Source organism: Pieris napi, chromosome 4, assembly GCF_905475465.1.
Source record: "Pieris napi chromosome 4, ilPieNapi1.2, whole genome shotgun sequence".
Lineage (NCBI taxonomy): Eukaryota > Metazoa > Arthropoda > Insecta > Lepidoptera > Pieridae > Pieris > Pieris napi.
Genome location: NC_062237.1, coordinates 4988104 through 5013143, shown reverse-complemented (window position 1 = coordinate 5013143; position 25040 = coordinate 4988104). Strand labels below are relative to the sequence as shown.

General features: G+C 32.9%; 1 protein-coding gene across 3 annotated transcripts in view; it reads right to left on the bottom strand.

Moving 5' to 3' along the window:
• The window catches only part of LOC125048625 (ADP-ribosylation factor-like protein 4C), a 47930-nt gene that overhangs the window by 8756 nt on the left and 14134 nt on the right, over positions 1–25040 (bottom strand). Inside the window, exons 1-2 of one of the 3 annotated variants that reach the window (XM_047647395.1) lie at positions 17915–17935; positions 13723–13752 (exon numbers count right to left, since the gene is read on the bottom strand). The exons of 1 other annotated variant lie outside the window; for it this stretch is intronic. The gene's annotated coding sequence lies outside the window, so the exon portion shown is untranslated. Of the gene's footprint in view, positions 1–13722; positions 13753–17914; positions 17936–25040 lie in introns of those variants that run through there. One more of the 3 variants, XM_047647393.1, reaches the window with a different exon arrangement.

Genomic DNA, 25040 nt, shown 5'->3' with positions numbered 1-25040 from the left:
ATGCTCGCTGTGTAACATTACATTACATGTTACATTACACCTCGTAACGTTGGTCAGTTCCCACCTTAATACGAAAAACGCTGTGTGCCCCAAAATTAATGAATTATTATTGAACATACATTAACCAAGTGATCAGATTGACTGGGGTGTAAATTACTATGTAATAGATAGTAATTACAGGAACATCAACCCATTTATTTATTAAAATATATAAGGTATACATAACATTGGCGGCTTACAATACATTAGTTGCAATATAACTTTATATAAATCCACAATCACAAATTGCCATATGTTTTTATTGTGTTCGATCGCCGGCATCTAGCAACACATTTGGGATTGTTGTACGGCTTCCTTAAGATCGTAATGGGATTAATGAAATGCGAATGCTTTAAATCAGAGCATAAACTGAGCTGTATGAATCGTTTATGGTTGGAATTAAGAGAGACAACAAACGCATTCAAATCAAGTCACGAGTGAGCGCGTCGAGATGAGAACAATGATACCTAACGGATTCCATTTCATTTTCCACATCCGACGTTTTAGATAAATTTTTGATACGTCGCGGAAAAACAGTCGATTGTAAGTTAGATTGGAGATTCATCAAGGTAATTTTGTTTCCTCGCGTCTGCGTAGAATTTACTAGTTTTATTCATTATTAGCTATTGAATTGTTATCATTACTATATAATGTCATGGTGATTTCAGGGTGGAAGATGGTGATTGGTGAACTGAAATATTAGTTTGTATTCGCGATAAAGCGCCATAACGTCAAAATTTTATGCGATACTAGTAGTCGAAACTACGCGTGTCCATTGTCTTTCTAAATACCTGTTTTTCCTAGGTAGTAAGATTTTTGTTAGTGAATGAACAGGGACATATCCTTGTGATAGCAATGTATTCAGAGTTTCTCAGTTTATGAAAGCAGAGATTCGGAAAAACAGATTTACATTTGCAAGCAAGTTTCCGTGCTTGCTTTATCCCATATACGAAGTTTGAATTACAAACACAGTCCAATTAACCTTACATGTATATAATACTCTCTATATTCGCCTCCTTTAAGGGCATCATAACATTGCTGTCAGAAGAAGGGCCTAGTTCCGTGTCTTGAATTTTGAAGTAAAATTAAGAAAAAATAAATATAACAAACGAAAATAATTATAGTACAAAATCTCGATTTTGCAGCTCTTTTTTTTGATGTTATTATTTTAAAAGCATTTTAAGGGAGTATCCAATGGATAAGCGATAGGTTGCCTTTAAAAAGAATCCGCAATTACCAGTAATACATTTTTGTATAACTAATTTGCTGATATGCAACCATATGTTTTTTAATCAATTTTACGTAATTTTAAAGGAAATGTAAAGAATCTCGCAGTCAGCCGTAATTGTTTTTACCTATATATAATATTACGTATATTTACAGTCATCTGTTTTTTTAATTATTAGAATTAAAAACAAAATTAAAGTTTTATAATTATGTCCTATTTACGATAAGCCAAAGTTGTCAGTTAAAAAATGGCCACAAGCAGAGGTTGCCATGCTTTCAACTTCGTGTCATACTCAATATTACAAAGGGATTATAAAAAATATTACTTCTTGTTATATAACTGTGTCGTTGACATTACCTACATATATTTAAGCTTATCACCGTATACGGCACGTGCAAGGTACAGTTTCCAAGATTTGTTTCAGTGTTATCGCCATGACGCAGTTTAATTACTACGAGGAACGTGAAGTTTGTAGCTATGTGCAATGTTTTACTAAATATGTGAGAATCTAAACAACGCAATGTTGGAAATTAGTTTAAAACGTAATTGAAATAGACGGTGAAAAACGTGGGCTTAAACGTAACCCGACGTATTTCCGTTAGGAGGTGAAAGGGGTGACTTGAATTTTAAATACGAGAAAAAGATCGATATTATTTCAATATTTTTATGAGATTTTTTCCACTAAAATATCTTAAAACAAAAAAAAAACCTTGCATGAAACTTTGGTTGCAGTTAAAAGCAGGCGATTTCTTAGTTCTCCAACAATTAGGAACTTATTTCAAAGAAACTTAAAGAAGAGATCACAAAGGAAGCAGTCGGAAATTCATAATCGAACTAAATTTAAGGTCGCTCTTTAAAATTTCCATAAAATTAATTAAAAACGATAGGTACCCAATGTAAATAAAAATATAAATTTAGCCACTGTCCTCATCATCAGATAGTCATTAATTCCGTGGCCTGCAAGGAGACCAGAATTTTTGATGTTGTACGACTTATTTAAAAAAAGAAATAGTCACCCCTATCACCTTATAACGGGAATACCTCGAGTTACCAATAACCCTGTATAAAAACAAAGAGCATGTTTGCCTGTAGAAGTAAAACGAGATCTAAGGTTTAGGAAAATATTTATATTATGTTAGTACATAGCTAGTGCTAATCCGGCAAACGTTATTTTGCCATGTAAATCATTTATAATAAAAAATAGGGGTTGATCGTAGAGGGGTGAAAATTAGGGGTTGAATATATTTAAAAAAAAAATATCTAAAAATTAAAAAAAAAAATTAGGGGTGGACTACCCTTAACATTTAGGGGGATGAAAAATAGATGTTGTCCGATTCTCAGACATACTCAATATGTACACAAAATTTCATGAGAATCGGTCAAGCCGTTTCGGAGGAGTTTAACTACAAACACCGCGCCACGAGAATTTTATATATTAGATTTAATTAAATCTGAGCATGAAGGTGACGCAGATGCAAGTTTTGTAAAATACATGTAAATTTAATGATATCCTCATATAATCACTCAATGGGATTCACTGCTTAAAATGACGTATTTGTCATCTTGATGTGAATAACCGCTCAAGTCTAACGAAATATTACTTGATACCCACATTTATCACTGTAATAGCATTACTTCATTGTTGTATAGTCTATTATCATCCGTGACGTTTGTTACTAGCCATCAATGTTGAAATCCCATTTGGCAACTCTCGATTTGACGTGTTGTAATATCTTATTCTGACGTTCGAAATTTGAATATGTATTTTCGAATACAATATACGTGGATAACAAAAATAAAACAAGATGAATTTAGCTACAAAGTTTTAAATAGAAAAGTTTGTAGGTTGAATGGATGTCGGAGTAAAACAGGTCGAAAGGTCCTTGTTAGGAGCGCCGGTGTTACGGCCTCCCGCACTCTAATTATTTGACTTTTAATTAATTTTTATTCGGTAGGAAACTTTTTGAATATTCACAGCGTTTCCTTAATAGTTTAATGTTTATTATACGTGCAGCGATTTAATTTAATGCTCGAACGTTAAGTACAAGAATGAGCGAAACACACGCCCGGAAGTGAAGATTCAAATGGTCAGCGATCGTTTGACCTAACTACATCCAGGAGTCTATTAATAAATTATTATCTTTAAGAGGTTCATTATAAAATTTATTCAAAGAGGCTTGTACACAAGAGTTTTAAATACAGTACACCTTTGTTTTTTTTTTTTAATATGTAAAATCTATGGGTTCCAGCTGTCACTAAACGAATACTTGGCGAAACTTTTTACTGACATTATTAAATCTATTTTGTTACAAAGATCGATAATTACAAGACGCACGCCAAAAGTTTTCAAATGTAAAAGTATGCCATAAGTATATTTAAGTATCACAGTAAGTCACCGTTACCTATTACCCCAACGGGGCCAGCCGCAGCCAGTCGTAGTCACGTTCATTTCGCTTTCCATTCCACTTATGCTCCATTGATAACTAAATGTTTGAACAGCTTGATTAAAACTTCCTGCCGAGCAAACGGTATCAACTTATGGGCCATTAAACTGCACCAAGATCCTTGATTAAACTTTAGTCTGCTGTTGGCGTTGTTTCTATACCTATTCGTAGTAGGAATTGCTATTAGAAGTAGAATTGTTCGAGTATGTCTCAGAAAATAATGTCGGTGCCTTTGCAAGCGCGTAGTTAGGCACCCACTAAGGATGTTTACATCTTAAAATTACGTCATCTGTCAAAGTTTCTAACCACCGTGTCTGACCGTCACTGACCGTGAAATATATATGCTATATGATTGTCTTGACGAAAATTTTTAATGGATTTCTATATACCTAAAGATTTAAAACGCATTCCTTTTATTTTTACATAAGCTTTATGTAGCTATAGTTTGATTGAAATGAAGCGAATTATGTATACGAAGACGGTGTTTCCTGGTTAAATCTTCCCAATTGACGCGTAAAATTCTCATTATTCAAATGATGAGCTTTGGTATGCTGAATTTATAAAATATGCCTAGCGTAACGTTAAGACGACCGGATTTTTCTGTACTCATTGTAATCTAAACAAAATCAATAGACACTGAAATCCCTTATATTCAACTTTAGTCTTGATACTCCTAGTTTTACTGTTTTTTGGGAGTTACGTGTGTACAGCATATATATTTCTTCAAAGTTCTCTGTTACCTCGTGGTCCCTCTTAATAGGCACCATTGATTACCGTCGACCTTGGAGGTTACCAACACCGTGCGAAACGTTCCAGCGCAATCGTATAATTACGAGAATGTTTTGTATTGTACAATCATATAGCATTTACTAAATCCGAAGGTCCCACGAATGTCTGTATGTGTCCAATGTTCAAAGCTTCATAAGTTATATCATAAAATAGTAGTTAGTTTTTTTACGCGAATCGATCAAAATGCATGCACATCTGACCAAGAAAACGAAATTTGTATGAAATGAGTAATTAAATACAAAAAAGTTTTATTTTGTCTGAACACGTTGATCTCCAAAACTACTTAATACTTAAGGCTTTGACTAAGCTCGTGAACTCTGACGGATATTCAGACACAAGTTTTGTTTTACATGAATTCTTATTTTTCTTGTCTCGACAGTCAGAGTAAAAACCCTATTTCAGTACACATGTGCGGGGATGTCACCCCTCCCTTATGTCTACGTTTTCAAGTTGTTAAGAATCATAATTGTATGCGGTGCTCGTGTCTGCTACGATAATGAAAAACATCTTTAAATTTCCGTACATTACTTGGTACAACACAGAGCACAGTTACTATACAATAGATTACTATTACACGATAGCAGAGCACTTGAACAATGATAGCTTTGTAAGGGATATTCTCTATCCTGTGACGCGTTCTTTCATTGTGCATCAATAGATTTCCTTCCATAAGTGCAAAGTGATGGAAAACGTCGTGAGCAAATTCAACGTATATCAGATACAGAAAAGTAATTATACTATCAATAAAACAAATGCAAACATAAGTCTGTTCCGTGGCCGATTGGGCTTCATACAAATCAATGATGGTGTCTCACTAATAATAGGTTCGTATAACAATAATAACACATATCGCTAACTTGTTAACAAACCTTGTTTTAAAACCGCATTTATTCACCTATAAAACAAATATCTTAAAATGTATGTTAATCGCTAACACATAATTTGATTTTATCTGTAATTAACATTACAGAGCAGAAACCTTTAAGCATAATAACAAACATGTTAGAATTAGCATTTTTAACAAATTAATATTTGTTCTTGACTTCATCATGGACTGGGTATATTATACTGAATGTTATGACTCCCAAAGTCACTTAAGTAATTTTTATTATTATTAATCAATTAGATTATAATGAATAATAATAAATATTCCAGTATTACAGGTAATTCATTAGATTATTTTTTATCGTGATTCTGAATATAGAATGATAAAGAAGAATATATAAATCACCTTATATTAAATGGTCAAGGCGTATGCATTTAATTCGTTCCAGTAATCTAGATTTATATGCAGGTGTTGATGCCGTGAAGCAGGAAGTAAGATATCAAATTAAAATATCAAGTACAACTTAATTATAAAATAATATGTTAATAACCGATAGATATTACTATCTGCATAAAAATTCTTAGGCTTTTTGTTTATCTGAATAAATCAGTGTTTGTCAACGATATATTATATATATTTTATATTATTACCTCAATCACCAGTGATATACTTTATTGCAAAAAAACAACAAATAAAGTTAGAGATATATCGAATTTCAAAATTTGAATTATATATTTTTTTTGATATGCTTGAAAACAAAAAGAGTCGTAGATATTTAAGTTGTAAAAAAAGTATTTATCAAAATCTTTACAAGTTTTTACATTACATATTTATAAATTGGGCCTAAATACTGAAGACTGAAATGATGCATTCACATTTAAAAATATAGAGGAATATGAGACTACAACATTTAGAATTTGCACAAATCTCGCTTGAATACATGTAGCATAAAATGTAAGCTGTTTGAGAAAATGTAGGCCACAGGTTTAGTTAAAAATCTTCACCACCAAATACCTAATTTTGTTGGTCGTAAAGCCACAACAGGACATTTATGAGGGGCATAAAACATCAGACTTGACCTCGATGTCTTAGACGTAGTTGGATCGATACAAACTGAAATAGAAACTATATATAGTGAAATAAAAACTATGTCAAGAAATCGTTTCGGAAACTAATTAACATGGGAAATACTAATATATGTTGCGGACAAAAGACTCAGCGCTTTGGAAAGCAGCAGAAACACATCGTAATGTACATACAATTATTCAAATGGACTCAGAACCAGAGATTAGAGTAATTTTCTATGTTATAGCTACTTCGATAGATTTTGTTATTTCTATTTAAGGAAAGGAAAGTTCTCAAGGAAATTTATTTTGATTACTAGAGTAGATTAGAAGATTAGTTCAATATTTCAGCTATAATTATCAATCATAATGTAAAAAAATATAATGACTTATTATTATTTCCAGACTAAATATGTTGTCGGTCGATGTGTCATATACAAAATTAATCACGTAACTGCACATATAATAATATATTTCCGAGAAATGGGAAATCGAGACCGAAGCTAAAAGGTGTAATTTTAACGGCGCTATGTAAAGATTAACTACCGTGTCATTTATGTAGTTAGTACATACTTAGGTGACATATTTAAAAATTATATATATCACTAGGCTTTCCGGCTTAGCGTCAAGATTAAACAAATTTTCCGAGTTTTCCGTTCATTAATTTACAGAACCGTGTAACATATGCCAAAACGAAGCTTTTAACATCTGTTTTAAAACTCGAACGCCTTATTATTCTGACGTCAATAGTTCATTATAATCATATTTTAATTTTGAGACGTCCCCGACTGAGGGCTACGTGGCGGGTGGAGAGCTCTGACGGTGAAATAATCCCAAATCATATTTTAATTAAATATTATAGCCATTGTTTCTGTTAAATCCAATCATTATCTATGGATATTGTGATGTTCTATGGTTTATGCCCGGCATTCGTGAGTAGGTTTTGGCGGGAAAGGCCGATCGATGCGACCTACCTGCACTTTTGTTACAAATATGGTACATATTGTTAGAAACTAATATTTTTATTTTATATAGTGTATTTTCAAATAATTTCATAACACGATGTACATAACTAACTTACTCTAAATTTTCTCGCTAAGTGAATGTAATTCTTTGAGAAATAAAGTATCTTTGAACCGAAGGCCAATGACGGCGTGTTAATGTAAATTATAATTAAGTAAAATTTTTGCGTTTATTTGTGACAAAACTTTCCCTGGGCTACTTGGCAATAATTATGTATTTTTTTGTATATATATATCGTATGTAGGTAACCTGTTATCTCATTTGCAAATGACCACAACAGGTCCGCGATTCGCGGTCAACGACTCGAGAAAATGCATCCTGATAATATTTTGCCGTGAGCATTTTCGTCTGTGAGGATTTATTGCGGTAAATTGCATATGGTTTACGAATGCCCCTGGATACAATTTAACAGTCTACAACGATATGGTATAAATGTTAATGCAATAAATATTTGTATGAAATGTTACTGAAGTGTTGGGCTAAAGCTACTCCCAAACGTGAGGTCGTTCAAAAGTCAAAACACTTCATCATGAGGCAAACTAGCTCAAAAGGAAAATAAATCGAGACACGTGGGTGATCCTGGCGTATATAACGAAAAATATCAAAGAAATAACAACTTTTATTATGAAAAATCTTCTTGTATAGAGTGGATCTTACCTTTATCTTAAATACGAACTAAATCACAGGTTACAAGAGCGTACAAATGCACGCTTTGCACAAGGGCATTTTTTATTGATATTCTGTTTTGCAACTATAAATACAAGGTTTTGTATTTTTTTAAATGTGTTTTAAAAAATCTTAATTGTCTTCATAACAATTATCGAGCAATAAAAATACCATCAACTTCAGATTTTTAAATGAATTTTAGCCATATAAAAAATCTCCTTGAAGTTAATGTATATACAAGGAATATGGAATAAACATGTAATACGGATAAAAGGTATGTTATGATCTTTTTCAAGAGAATCGATACTGTTTAAATTTATCAAAATTGTACCACTTTTATAAGTGTACGTGCAATCACTATTATTTCCAGAATATTAGGACTACTTGAGACTTAGTTTAGTAGAATTTTATAAAGTAATGTATTATTAATTTTCGTAATAATAATTAAAATTTTCAATTTTATTAAGTATCCATATCCATTATATTATAAAATACATACACACATTTCAGCACTAAAATTTGCTTAACCAGTAAGACGCCCTTTAAATGTTTTATCTACTCTTTAATTTTTGTGTATTGTATGTGATCTAAATCTAAATTGAGCAGTGTTGGCCTAGTGGCTTCAGCGTTCGACTCTCATCCCTGAGGTCGTAGGATCGATCCCCGGCTGTGCACCAATGGACTTTCTTTCTATGTGCGCATCTAATATTTTCTCGAACGGTGAAGGAAAACATCGACCCAAAAAGTCGATGGCGTGTGTCAGGCACTGAAGGCTGATCACCTACTTGCCTATTAGATTTAAAAAATGATCATGAGACAGATTTAGAAATCTAAGGCCAAGAACTAAAGAGGTTGTAGCGCCACTGATTTTATTTTATGTGATCTAAATAATGTTTTTAATCCGATTTCCTTTTAATTAAACTTACCTTCACAGTATGTAATTGTACAAAGAATATCATTAAATGTCCAAGGTTTGTGTCTGTAGATACAGCTGTGTTCAACGGAGCTCGAAATTAAAAAAAACGGCAATCACTTTTTCGTAAATTAATTTACTCAGTTCACCTGTTTTCATTCAAATTAGAATGACATTTAATATCTTCTATTTTGGATATTTTATGAAAATTGATTTTTTTTATTTATTAACTGGCATGTACGTGGATTAGGCACGTACATATTTTTCTAGATATAATTAAATAGATAGTGACAACGTGGTAACGAACAAAGTCAAGTCTAGTCTCTATAACAAATAAATTATTATTATTACTCTCGCAAATAAAAACATACTTATTATTTTACACTAGACTAGAGTAACCCCGACTAGTCAAATACACAAGTAGGTGATCAGCCTTTTGCACCTGACACAATGACACACGCCGACGATTTTTGGGTTTTTAGACATAGCGGTTTCGTTACCATGTTTGCCTTAATCATAGGACGGTAGCAAGTGTTAATTGCACACATGGAAGAAAAAGCAATTTTAACTAAAAATTATTTTGATTTAAAAATTTCATAAACTTTGCGATATAAACTAAGATCAAAGAGTATTTTTCAATTTGTTATCTGTAATGAATACTTCATGTCTGCATCTAGTCTAGTAGATAATATAATTCTGTTATAAGCCCCACAACTGCAACCTTGTAGGTTGACTAACATTGGCCTACTATCATTTCCTACCGTAGCGAAACATAATTGTAATTGCGCATTGAACATATTAAAAAGAGATTTTACTATGCGTAATCTTTATCAAAAGTAGAGCAATGATTTTAAACTATTGTCAAAATAGTCGGGAATTGAATTTTCATGCATTGCAATGCCTTTTATTAATGGGGCATTCTAGGGTTTAACTAATAATATTAATAGTTTTGTTATAAACTCTGGCATCACCTTATCACTGCGGAAACGCTGTTTTCATAAATATAAATGGTAACACAGTACACGTCACTTTAGCCCACATTTTATAATATCTCGACATCCGTAGTTCCACAACTGAGTCAACTTTGTGTGGAACCAACTGCCCACTGAAGTATCGAACCAATTCGATTTAGGGTCCTTCAAGGAAAAAGCGTACCAATTCTGAAAAGGCCCGGCAACACACTCGCGAGCCCTCTGGCATTGAGTGGTATCAGATGAGCCTCCTGCCCGATTTGTTGTATAACAAGGGGCCTGTTTAAATACACAACAAATTGAAATTCAACGTTAAGTTTTACGGTTATTATTTTTAAGACATCAGAGAGGTTTATTCTTGTTCTAGCGGGACAGTGTTATTTAAACAAATGATGTAGGAACTCAAAACAAACTTTATTCAAATAAACTTACAAACTTCTTTAAATCGCAACTCTTTATTTCTGCCAGCATGTTGCTAGAAAGTGGTATCTACCAAAACGTAGGATAAATAAATGTTAAAAATTTAGAACTTTTGTTCAAATTCCAACAATCTCTATATTGGATGTACATATATATAGAGAGATCTCTTTGCCTTTTCTATTTAAATACTATGTAGTGATAAATATTTCAGTAGTGAATGGCGCTGGCGGCAATCATTGACGATTGCGATTTCGACCTAGTTGGCAACTCATACAACCCGATAGCTGACCTATAACTGATGTACAATCAGCAAAATCGCCAGTTTATCAGACAAACATCTTCTTACATCTTGTTACTCTTTGGTTAAAAAACCTGTAACAAGTATATTAAGAAATAAAGGACAGTAATTATTGCAGATCTGAAGATGATCGACGTCACAGGATTGACTTGGAAGAAAGAGAAATTATTGTATTGGCAACATGGTGCCCTATACATACAGATAAACAATAAGATTTAATTTTTCTTTATTGTAACGTTTGTTTCAGCCTGTTGACGTCCGCTGCTAGACCTGGTACCCTGGCCTCTTCCCTCAATATCCAGTACGTCCGGTTCCCCGCGCTTTGCATCCAATCCAATCATCCATCCACCCTCACCAGGTCCTCTGTCCATCTAGTAGGAGGCCGTCTAACGCTTACCCGACTGGGAAATTTTAAAACGGGAAGTTGTAATGATAAGTATCACTCATATTGGATGAACTTGGCGTCTTATGTATTCCCCACTATCTTATGTAATTTTTTATGTATTCTACAAAAATTTATGTTTAATATTTGTGTTTGTAATAACATATTTCTTCGTCGTAGTCGCTTTTTGGGTATATGACAAGCCGCTTTCCTCACGTAGGTTTGCTTTATTAGTAAGTGTTACAACGAAATTTATCGGTGCACTAGGGTTGATAATTGCACGCAACCACTAGTATCACTGCCTTACATAACTTGCCGCTTCTATATAGTCTTAAACGTGTATAGGACAATAAATTTGATACTTTTGATATTAAAATTATGTATTACCTCATAAGCCGTCGTGAGAAAGGTTATTATGCGGTTACCTAATACATCCATAGTTATGTTAATGGCCACGAAGATTTGTTATGCATATTAGCCGCGTCTTATCAGATTTAAAATGCCGCTGACCGTTTTAGTATCTTTTCTTATATATACTATATATTTTGGAGCGGCCTCCATAGAACTCCTGTCATTAATTAGTTTTAATAACATACCTGTGGTTTCACTCGCGTTATATAGCCGATAACCTTCCTTGATAAATACAACACAATTTTTTTTCTTGATTTTCAACTAAACGTACTCAAACCCGACCTAAGACCGTATTCTTATAATGTGTGGGTGTTTTGGGTAGGGCTAAGCAGTCAAACAACGTTAGGTACAATTGACAACGAATTGCCATCTCCAATGTATGACTGAGGTTGATTCTCTCTCTCTAAGCAGAGACATTGCGTATCTATGCGTATTGTACAAAGAGTAATATGGAGAGTTGTTTGGGTTGATTCCTCCTGCCTCGTTTCAACACCGTACGAGCCGTAATAATGGCTAAAACTCTACCACGGCCACGGTCCGCTTCACAAGATACATATTTTCTTTTGCTAACTAGCGTAATGTGGAATCGACTACCGGTGGAGTCTTCCTTGGGAGATACAACCTCCAATTGTGTAAAAAAAGAGCATTCTCCTTCCTCAAAGGCCGGCAACGTAACTACTAAAATGGGTGTAAAAAGATCTGCTGAGCCTCCAAAACAGAAAGCTAGAAGCGCTTTCCACTCAACTATTCAAAAATGTTTTATTTGTATAAACTTCCATTCATATTAATAATTCATTGGTTATATTAGGTTAGAAATAAATCACTTTTGCGGCTTTTCGTATTCTATCAAACCTACTTGGTATTCAACACCGACTATGACCTCGGCGCGGCATCTTTTATAACTAAAAATATACCTAATGTATTGTTATATATGTGTTATCTTTGAGACCCTCATTTCCTCACAAATATTGAAAGGTTACAGCCCATATTGTTTCATTAGTTACTCCCTTGAACTGTATGAGCTGCTATGTGTCAAGATGCACTTAACAAAAAAAATTATTGCCCTTGTTTTGTCGAGTGATATGAAGTTATAGAGACCATAAGACTTATAAAAATATCAATAAAATGAGCATGTTTTCGCTCCATACTGGGTTACGACTTATTTTATTAGGCGATAACGGTTTAACTATGTATCTTTTTAGCCCATTCTTAAACTAAAGGTATTGGGTATTGAACAGGTTGTGACGTGATATCTCGCAGGCGGTTGTACAATATGTACATTGTACACGTACTAAATCAAAACAAATAACCATTAAACGTTTATGGCAACAATAACTTCCTTACAGAGGCTGGTATAATAAAATTAGATTCAATCCATAACGTTCACGCCGAAAACGATAATTGTATTTTTGTATAGAATTTTTATATTTTTTGTCGTAAGTACTAGTAGCTATATACGTACACTAATTTAGATATAAGGATCATGTGTAGATAGTAATCATTCTTCCAAGCTATCAATTCCAGCATGTTTGTATTTTTGACATAAGCTGTAAATAAATTAATGGTGTTATGGTTGCGGCTACAGATATTTTGTAAAACAAACAGCTTGGTGATTAAACGGAGTGTCGGAAAGTTATTGGCAGTTCTTGCGTCTGTTCTGCGCTCTTGATTTGAGAACTGACGTTTATAATACATTGTGTTGCCATAAATAATATATATCCATCTTATAAATGATATCATCGATAATTTGTTATTCCATCACATTCTATACGTATATATATATGTAAAAGTAGATTGAAAATAATTGTGTTAAAACTGTAAAAATAACTTAATATATAATAACACTAATGATAGAAACTAGCATATTCAAGAAAATATTCATATTTTTAGCTATACATCGAGATGAATAAATTCGAATGAGAATTATTTACCCAAAAAATTGCAGTCTACGTGTCACATCTTGTTATTTTTCCCATGAGATTGCAGCTGCACTAGCGTATATTATGTGAGGGGGTGTGCGTTCCCACGATTTACACATGCTTCAAATGTGCACTTCACTTCTCAGTAAAACTCTATATCCATAAATGTAACCCCATCTACTTTTAATTAGTTTTTACGTGAACTTCAATTTGCGTAGAAACGCGCGAAACGGTCAATGACCTTAGTATATTTACTTTTTTGTTTGTTTATAGATCGTATATCATACGCATTTATTTTTTATCTACCTATTTATATTTATAATACTCACCAATTAGAACTATGCGGCAGATTGTAGGTCCTGAAATAAAGACAAAATATTGAGTTAAAAACAAAATAAGCACATTTTATTCCTTTTTTTACGTATCGTATTCGATGGCGGGAAAGTTATGTTACGATTTATCGAAGACAATTAAATTGTCTGTGGTTTTATGGTACATAAAAGCGTAAAGCCGTTTGTTTATTAAGAAGCCATAATAAATAAATGTATTTTAACTTTTCTAAGGATAGAATAATGAGCAATAAAGTCGGATTTTCATATAATGAAATTAACAAGCAGCAACAAAAAATAGAAGCATTCGTGGAATTATTTTGTTGTACCTAGTTTAAGTTTATAATTTTTTAAGCACATATAGTCTGTACCATATCACAAAATTTTGTATTATTTAAACTTTTTCTCCTGGTAATCGAATAAATGTATAACCAATTTAAATCAAGACACTTTTTATTGGATTTTAAACTCGTATTAGTCATTATTATTATTGAGCACTTTATTTTAATTCTAGTATAGCAAATTACACTGTTTAGTGTATTTTACCCACGCACGTATTGCATTATGCGTAGTGTTGCCCAAATGCAAGACCAAGACGAGACTTAGGCCAGTCTTGGTATTGTCTTGCGTCAATACACCTGGTCTCGGTCTTGGTATTGGTATTGCGCTCTCAGTCTTGGTCTTGGTCTTGGTCTTGCAGCAAGAGTCTCGCAAGTCTCGCAAGACTTGCAAATACCTATTTGCCTATTGCTATTTGTGGGGGCTTGCGGGCTATCCTGGAGCATTCACCAATGTACAATGTTCATCAACCAATAATAGCAGGCAGGCTACAGGCATTGTGTTGAGATTAGCAGATTTCATTACAGTGTGCGTAGGTACATTTTTTAGGCAATTTGTCGTACTCGTGACTGGCGCGCTTTGCTACGTAGGTACTGTCGTTAAAGTATGTGTAAGTAAGAAACGATGTAGGTACCTACTACAACAAAATTGTATTCCTTAGAAAAATAATCGTCGTACCTACACGACGATTATTTTTATTTATTTATTAAATCATCGCTGAAGACAATAGTCGCTACTAGAGTAGGTACGATAGAAGTTGATAAACCGACACTGCAATTCTCGATGATTTTAAAACAAAATGCGTAAAGCAATATGACGTCGCTCATATTTGGAGCTTTTCCACGTTTCAAGTTTGTTAAAATCACCCACTTCCAATTTTGCAGTGCAATGTCCTTTAAAAAGGTATAATAGGTAATCTATATATATAAAAATGAAATCCGTTTTCCGTTGTCACGACATAACATGAAAACGGTTTGACCGATTTGTCTGATTTTTTTTAATAATATACCTTGAAGTACGAAGATGGTCTTACGGAGAAAAATTAAAATAAAATTGAGTGAATCAGTCTAAAAACAACACTTTTCTATATTCCCATACAAAATATTCGTAATAATACTTAAAAGTGAATTTGAACTTTAATACCATAGCATAAAGTTCAAGTGTTAGTGGAGGGGTTCCGGGAAGGTAAATTTTTATTTTTTGACATAATGTATTTTTTGTCTTATCAATTTTCTTTTTTTATCTTACTAGCTAGACCGGTGTCCCGAATAGCAGAATAAGTATAAATATAAAGAATCGACTGTTAGGCGGTACGATGTTCGCCAGGCCAGCTAGTAATAATATAAACTAGGTATATTTTTATTACTTACAACAATTTTTATAAAATCTACCTATCCTTACGACTACATTCTTCCTTGCGAGGACAACATAATCTATTTGCGTCCGTTCTGAGCACCCGGAAACTTATTTTATTCTTTAGAACATGGGCAGTGGCGGCGACCTTTGACATGAAAGCGACGGCGGCAACACAAAGTCTAGAAGCGGACTAAATTTTTACCTATTTTGGTGGGGTTGTCAATGTTGGCATTAGCACAGAAAAATAAAATTAAGTAAACACAACGTTTATCCACTTTTTAATAACTAGGTATCCACGATAGAATATTTTTTCTACTAATTTCCTAAGGGTCGATTCGACCAAACTTCAATTTATACACGAGTAACTATACCAAGAATAATCTATTCCATGATTTTAATCTCGAGTAAATCCATAGTCGTTTGTCCACGTAATCGATAGTATAATCGCGCTAGGAATAACAATACGCGAATAGCAAGAAAATGGTGAACGAAAATAAAACTCGGCAAATAAATGTTGTTCTACAACGGGACAGTGTAAGAGCATACATCATGTCAACTCGATTTTGCCGTATTATAGTGTGAAAAAGTAGCTTTTAACAGGTGTCAAACGACAACAAAAAGTTTTTATTTCTTGTTTGTTTGAGGCTTTCGTCTAAAAAGGAACTTCTGTTGAGCCCAGTTGAATTTCATTCTAATATTATAGAAAATAAATAAATAAATAATAAATTGTTTAAACGTTTCATTATACAATGCCAGACTATTAATTTAGTGCGTTGCGTTGACTTGAAATTAAAACACAGAACACATATTTGTGAAATGACAGAAATCAGCTGATTGGACTGACTGACGCCATTAAATTATTCTAGGAATAGCTGTTATTCCGTGCGAAACGGCGGTATAGTTACAATTCCCGAATAAGCCCACTATTCTTAGAATTTGTAGTTGGTAAAACGTAAAATTTATTTACTCTCGATTAACTGACGATTTATTCTAAGATTAAGATTTACTCTTCTTTGGTCGAATCGACCCTAAGTACTCAGTCTAAATATCTTTTTCATAATTTTTGTTTTTCAATAATATGTTGTGTGTAATTGAATGGTAAACTCTAAATCTTACTAGAGAGCTTTTTTAAAATAAACTTATTGAAAGCACTGACATGGCATATACACTTTTCAATCTTGCTGCTCACATTTTTAGTACCTAGGTATCACTCACTATCTATCATTTACCGATATTAACAATGATTATTTCGAAATCAAAATATTCGCAATTCAATAGATGCAATACCTACTTAGTTATTAATTATCATCTCGCCCGACAGCTTTTAACGCTGTAGTGTTCGAATTCAAGCCAGTGTGAGAATGTATTTAAATAAAAAAAACTCAGAGCATTCAATTTATACCTACCTACTGCTGGGACATCTTCAAGGTCATTTAATTTTATACTCCTATACCAACCCTACCAAAATAGGTAAAAATTTGTGTGCCTCTGTCCGTACTCTTTGTCGGCGAATGCGGCGCTCAGTGTCATATGCTGTGTTACACTTGTTGCAAACCGCGTCTTTGTCGGTAAATTATCAAATAAGTAGGTATTTAATACACCGACCGACCAACAGTTTATTCGCAGAACGTCACATTTCCCCAATCAACTTTGAACCTTAATCCTTTAGCGATAAACTTGAAAATCTGTTGAAGAATGATAGATTGTAGTAGCTTGATGTGCTGGCGTCTGTACCATAGTATTGGCTGCCGTAGAAACTGTTACTAGACCTACTCGACTCGCTGTTAGTTTTAAATTTTGCTAAGTAGAAGAATAATATAAACTTTGAAACATAAGTTTCACACCTACATGATGTTTATATAATTTTGTTAACTATAATTTTAAGCACATACCAACCTACGAGTACTAACGTTAACGATCTGCACATTAGACATAAACAAGCATAACATATTATTATAGGTAGATACCTACAAGGTATGAACTTTGCTAGAAAGTTATTAGGGAACAGATTTGTGAGTATTAACACGCTACCTACTTAATAAATTGTTGAAATATAATAAGTACTTACCTACCTAATCAATACAATACGTTTCAGGGTGCTTTCAGACGAGCGGCACGTTGCCAATTACAAATACAACTGCAGCCCTTAGTTTAGTGTTATGATTTGTGATACCTACGGTTTTGATACTGGGGAACGTTTCTCAAAATCGAGATTGAAACCAAATACCTACTTAATAACGCCCAAATCTCAGTTTGTCTTAACTGCAAGACGCAAGAGTCTTGCAGGCTTAAGTATTGTCTTGCTCAAGTCTTGCAGGGTTCAGTCTTGGTATTGGTCTTGCTATAATAAGGCGGTCTTGGTATTGGTCTTGGTCTTGCAAAAACGCAAGAACAAGACCAAGACTGCAAGACCAAGACCGATTTTGGGCAACACTAATTATGCGTGTTTAAAGTAAGACATTTATAGCGGATGCAGTCAGGACTACAGGTTACTAACTTTATGCAAATCGGAATATAGTTGACAACTGACAGTTGACTGACGACCGTTGACATGATGCCCGCGACGCTTAGCCGAGACCGGAGACAGTCACCTCACGTAATTAGGGATTTATGGTAGTATCTGGTATCTAGATTTTCATCTGTCTTTCAACATACCGAAAACATGAGGCAAGTTGCTATTATAGATGTTAAAGAAACATTGTATCCCGTAAAAGGCAGGTTAACTATTTATTAAATTTGAATTATATAAAAAGTACTGGAGCTGTACGTGATTGTGAAATGCTACATTTGGAGCGTAATATTTGTGACATTTGTCATGTTCCTTTCGCAGGCTACGAAAAGAAATATTTTAGGTCAAATATTATTGTACAAAACAAGACGATTTTTAAATGTCATGCGTCTTTTGCCCTAGTTCGACAAAGAATAAATATAACATTATGCAGAAGAAATACAAGCTAATCAATATAAATTAGTATATGGACATCCTATCTTTAATAATTTAACGGATAATATGTTCTACGTTTGTACCTTAATTTATTCGCATATTTTTATTTAAGCTTTAGTTAATTGTACCAATGTTTATAAAAATATGTTTAAATATAATCTAGGTTCTTAATGTTATTATTATATGCAAACAAACATCATGCCATATGTTCCCAGAGTGTCAACTTACATAATATAAGTATTATTTGTTACAGATCTATTGAAAGATTTCCAACATAATTTATATTAAAGTTAATAAAAAATTATCAAAGAAATTCATTACAATTATCTATTTTCTTATTAAAATATTTCCTTAATAACGAGTTGTCTGAAAGTGAGCGACACCGACACTTAAGACAGGGTTGATCATTGTAATTATATCAAGTTAAATTTACATTAAAACACCATTTCTGATGTAAATTATATCTTTGAAGAGTTTTATGAACTTCACTTTGTTGGATAATGCTAAGGATATATTTATTTATCTTAACAATGAATATTTGAAGACACCAAATTACCGTATTTATACTACGTAATATATGAGATATTTAACGCATAACTGACTATTAAAACTTACAATAATATATTGTAAAAATATTTTAATAATTAATTCGATATTCTCTGTTGCTGTTTTGTTAACCCGTTTTACATATTTCTATAAAGAGTATCTACCTCTATATTTCAAAACAGCTATAAAGAAATAACTACATAATATATCGAGTATAGGTGTACAAAACCTTAAAAGTTAGGATCGCAACTACTATAGGACGTTACTGATTACCAGCGCATGTCTGAAGAAAATCAATTATAAGCGAGTTTTCTGGATTAAGGAGAGAGAACGTAAGAGTCTGTACAAGGTGAATGTTAAAAAAAAGATCTAGAACAGTTGATAATTCAATTAAGTAAGGCGTACAAAATTTTATTAGTAAGTAGGCTTTGTCTGTACATTGTACAATCTCAATCTATCATTTATGTCTAAAGAGAAGACAGGATGCTAGTTAAGTGGGTGCAAGACCCACTGAGTTGAGGAGTCTAGAATATAAATCAGCGTACAATATTTTACGCTGCGCTAAGTGGAATATTTAATATGAGTTTGTTGCATGCAAATTATATTTTATTATTTTGATACTGAAATATCTGAGTTTGTTAATAAAAAGGTCATTAATTTACGTTTATCCATCCATTTAATTTTTTTTTATACCCAGGTGGAAATACGTTTACGCATTTGTATTATATTACGGGTATATGCGATAAAGAAAATAAGGCAATTGAAATGGCGCTGGACCAGGCAAATGACGAGAGATAGCAGGTTGAAAATAATTAGAGAATGGCAAGCACGCGATGGAAAAAGGAAAAGAGGAAGACAGAGCAAGAGATGGGCAGACGATATAAAGAGAATAGGAGGCACAACTTGGACAAGAAGAGCTAACATCAGAAATAATGGAAGCAGCTGGAAGAGGCCTATGTGTCACAGGACACGCTGATTACCTAAAACGGGTCATATGACGTATTGGATTAACATTTATTTATGTATTAGAATCAAGTTTTATTTTGTAACTTAAATAAGTGTCAATACATTATATGACAGCTATAAAACCTAAAACCATCTCGGGTAGTACAAACACGACCGCATGAAAGAGCCCCTCGGGGTCGCTTTCGCATTCTACCAGGACAAAACAATAAAATAACTTAAGCAGAAACAGTAAGTCATTTAATTACGCAAATTAACCAAAAAGCCTTTCACTTTTATAAAATTTCGTAACAATAACTCGATTATTAAATTTTTAAAACATTATGCGTATACCGTATTTCCGGTAATGGTTTGGTTTATCATTGCCCAGCACGTGCCGAGCTTCCGGTTCATTGTAGGCTGTATGGGGACCGGAACAGATCCCAGCGTTCGTGTATATGTGTGCGTGTGCACAGGCATTGATGCTTGGTCTTAAAAACTTTTCATGGCACCTGCCACGCAAAAAGCACTCTTATTTAAAAGCATTACGGTGTTGAGTCTTTTGTTTTTATAACGTCCATTTCAATGAACGAATGTTCATCTAACATTCTACGGGTATAAAGAGCTTTTCATCTGAGTCATTCACCTAAAAAATATTTTCAGATATTTATAACTTTATAGGTTATGTGGTATTGAAATGTTACATTATATCTTGATACATCTAGTAGGTAACTGTAAATTTATCTAGTGCCTACAAGATGATTTTATATTTTTGAAAAGATTACTTTTTCATATAAGTAATAATATGTATTAAACTAAACTACTTATTATTTTTAAATTTGTTATAATTTTCTATTTATCAATTTTATAATATTATTTCAATGTGGGTTGTGAATATTGTATATTTGTGTGTTGGAAATAAATTGTATATTGTAAATCTAGTAATATTAAACATTAATAACCTAGGTTCTTCAGGTTATCTAATTAAACTTAATAACAGGTCAAACTGAAACCTTCCTTTTTTTAATGTCTTAATGACTTAAGGTATAACTATAACAGGTATAATATTAAACTTAAATATGAAATGTGTTGGAACAAATATATATTGTATTTGATAAACAGTCACGTTGAGCGCTAAGGTTCGGCTTTGGATTTCCCCTAAGATACACATACTATGATATGCTACGGTCTTTGACCAATCGCAAAACCGAGCGAAGTAAGTTCGGGACAAGGCGGGTTTATAAATTATATTGTGAAAAGAAATCAAGTTTGTACACTTTTTAAAGAACAATAGCTTTTTATTACTTTGATGAGACTTTATTATGAGACACATGACACAGTTAAAAAGTCAAAAGTTAAATGCGTCTATTACGCTTCGTTTAGCTTTGTGTTATTTAAATATGTATGTACTTTGTTTATTTAAGCCGTGCTTTCTTTATTCTTTCTTGCTTTATTTATGTGTGTAAAGAATATTTAAATTAAGTTAAACTTATTATTATAGTTATACTAATTTACATGCTTTAAGAATAATAGAACTATAATTTAAATTTTCCCGAATTCTTAAAGAATCATGGCGCACATGTTGTGTTTGTTAAAATATCAAATATTTTATAAATTTTATTATAGTAAAAAAGGCAATTATATTCTCTTTGCTATAATATATAATATCATGAGTGGGAGTCATTAAATCTTTGTTCTGCCACGGTAGTAACGTGCTGGTACAGTTTATTCCCTATTGTTTGTCATTATTTTAATACAATGCTCTATAGTCTATTCATTCGGTCTGTGCTTTATGCTTTGGTATAATTTCATTTCCCGCGCATTTTCACATTACTTTTTGACAATGTTCACTACATTGTATATAATACGAATTGAGAACCACAATAGACGAATAAGCTGTCTCATTTAAAGAAAAACGCTTTTTACCGGATTAAAGTTATGTATTATTATAAATTGACCGCGTGGCCACGCACGCTGTAAAGCACGCGAAACGTCGGATAAATTTAAAATTATGTCAAATAGTTGTAAATTTATAATAATACATAACTTTAATCCGGTAAAAAGCGTTTTTCTTTAAATGTGTAAGGGTTATGTTAATCAAAGACAATACTAAGCTGTCTCATGTCAAAAGACTAACTTTGTTTATAAATATACAACCATATAATGTAAGGTAATGAATAAAATATTATCAGATTTTGCTAATTGCTAATAACGTAGGTTCTATTTAGGTCTTAATAGGCAATTAAAACATTGCGATGAAAACAAGAAAATACCTATCATTAGTCTTGAATAGCGATATGTTGTAGGTGTAAAATGTCTTGCGTAATAGCTATTCGAGTCAACGATTTCCTTTATATGTTATATAAATATGTTTTCCTTTTTATGAGACCGAACGACGATTTAATATAATGTGAATTATTGATGATTAATTTTACATAAACTATTAGTGTTTGTTGTAATACGTATTTATTAGTGTTTCTTGATTTGGTTGTCGAAGTACCTACGGAGGGACGCAGTAATAAGTAGTATCAATTGAAATTAAAGTTTATGAAGATACGGCTTTCTTTTAACATATTTTTAGTACTTCAGAGTTAGATAAGCGATCTGAATACCAGTTAATACATGAGATTAAATAGTAGACTGAATCAAAATTTATTCGCATAAAAAGCACGTTAAAGGATCACTTGTAGCATAAAATCAATAAACATGGGTATACTTATGTTGAGGTTTGGAAAGTAGGTCATTGCGCCAGAATTCGGGAAGTTTCATTGTTTCTGATATTAGGCGCTTGGGTTAGATTAATATGGCAAAATGGGTTAGTAGATTCAGAAAGTTCGATTAAAATGTATACATGTTGACATTACTTTTATAAATTTATTTAAAAACTAGCTGGCCGAGCGAACATCGTACCGCCTAACAGTCGATTCTTTATTTTTTTTTAAATACTTATTCTGCTATTTGGGACACTGGTCTAGCTAGTAAGATAAAAAAAAGGAAGTTGATAAGACAACAAATACATCATGTCAAAAAATAACAATTTACCTTCCCGGAACCCCTCCACTAACACTTTAACTTTATGACATTATGGTATTAAAGTTCAAATTGCCTTTAAATATTATTACGAATATTTTGTATGGGAATATAGAAAAGTGTTGTTTTTAGACTTTTTCACTCAATTTTTTTCTCTCCGTAAGAACCATCCGCGTACTTTAAGGAATATTATTTAAAAAAATCTGACAAATCGGTCAAGCCGTTTTCATGTTATGTCGTGACAACGGAAAACGGGTTTCATTTTTATATATATATATATAATGAAAATATGTAGAAACTATTTTAATAACAACTGATATGTGCAATGTGAATAGATCGCACATTCGAGTCATACACTTCCGATTTAACAGGAATCGCAAAGTAGGTACAGAACGATGCAAGTTTAAATTGCTAGGAAGAGTGGAGCCTGCGGGGAAACAATGTCGGTCGGGCGGCAGAAAGGAGAAAACTTGATGAGTTGACAAAGGCGTGAAAAACCTCTTTGTTTGCGAAATAAAAGCAAATATACCATCTGTGCAATGAATAATGCACTTTATGGTTTCACTGCATACATAATATAATTTGAAGGAAGAGAATAATTGCAACAAATCTGACCTGAAAAATTATGACTAGTGTTTCAATGTTTGCTTTGAAATTGGAATAAAGAAGATTTAACGTCATTCCACATTGCTGAAAGGAACTTCTTTTGTTTGTAAGAAAACAAATGCAATATTTGGCTTTAGTCGCCTGATTATATTATAGGTGTTTTAACTTTCTATTTTCTGGGATTATATGGTTTCAGGTCAACATCGCACGCAACCGGTCAGGCGGCAACTTTAAAAAGAAACAAATATTTGTTATAATAGAACAGTGTTGGCCTAGTGGCTTCAGCGTGCGACTCTCATCCCTGAGGTCGTAGGTTCGATCCCCGGCTGTGCACCAATGGACTTTCTTTCTATGTGCGCATTTAACATTCCCTTGAAAGATGAAGGAAAACATCGTGAGGAAAACCGGCTTGCCTTAGACCCAAAAAATCGGCGGCGTGCGTCAGGCACAGGAGGCTGATCTAGTAGTTGTCTATTAGATTACCAAAGGTCATGAAACAGATACAGAAATCTCAGGCCCAGACCTAAAAAAGTTGTAGCGAAACTGATTTTTGTATTTTATTTGTTATAATAATTGAGCTTATAATATTTGTAATATTTATAACGCGTCCATTATGTAAGAAAAATACATAAGTGTTTATAAGTCATTACAGGAATTTTATATTTTATTATATAATTGATTATTTTTCCGACGTCACGTGGTACAACCTACATGGTATTATACTGATAATTTTTTGTGAAAATTTTCTCTGGTCGTTGCTTCAAGAAAAGTATTAAGTAGTTGTTTTATTCATTATGAAATTCTTATTTGTTAACTGTACATTTCGTCTTGTGGTATTATAACTGAAAAATAAATAGAGTTACTACTTAGTTAAAAATTAAGAAAAACTAGAAGCGTAAAACCTTGTGGTACATAATAGCTTATTAATTTTTTTCTAGTATACCAGGGGGCCAAACGAGACCCCCAAAAAGAGCAGTCATTGCAGTTCATGGACACCCATTTTAGTACGTGCGTTGCCGGCCTTTGAGGGAGGGATTTTATATTTAGTTGTTATACAGATGAGTATTTTAATGTGACGTAAATTGAAAGAATTTGTGATGTTAACATTCTTTCTTGTCACAGATAAATAAAAGGTATGTGCGCGCACCACAAGCGCGTGCCAACAATTCGATTGCTACATTCTATCCGCTGCACACTGTACGAGTGATTCCAGATTGAGAAAACTTCAGTGCTGCCAGCTAAAAATATATATAACCTACTAGCATTAATATTATTTTTTAAATTAAATATGGAAACCGTTATATCATACTACAGTGTTTTAAATAAGTTCACTTGATAAGATTTGTAGTAATAAATAAACTACTGTATTTAAAAACATGAAATGAATGTAAATCGATTATAATCAGTTAGTATCGATAGTGAGATTGGCGGCGTCAAATTCAAGGCGTTTTGCGATAATGTTATGGTCAAAAATCAGTGATAAGTCGCCTTCGTCACATCGTCACGCTTGTGGAGTGTGCTGTGCAGGAATGTCTGAATGCAATATCACGGTATT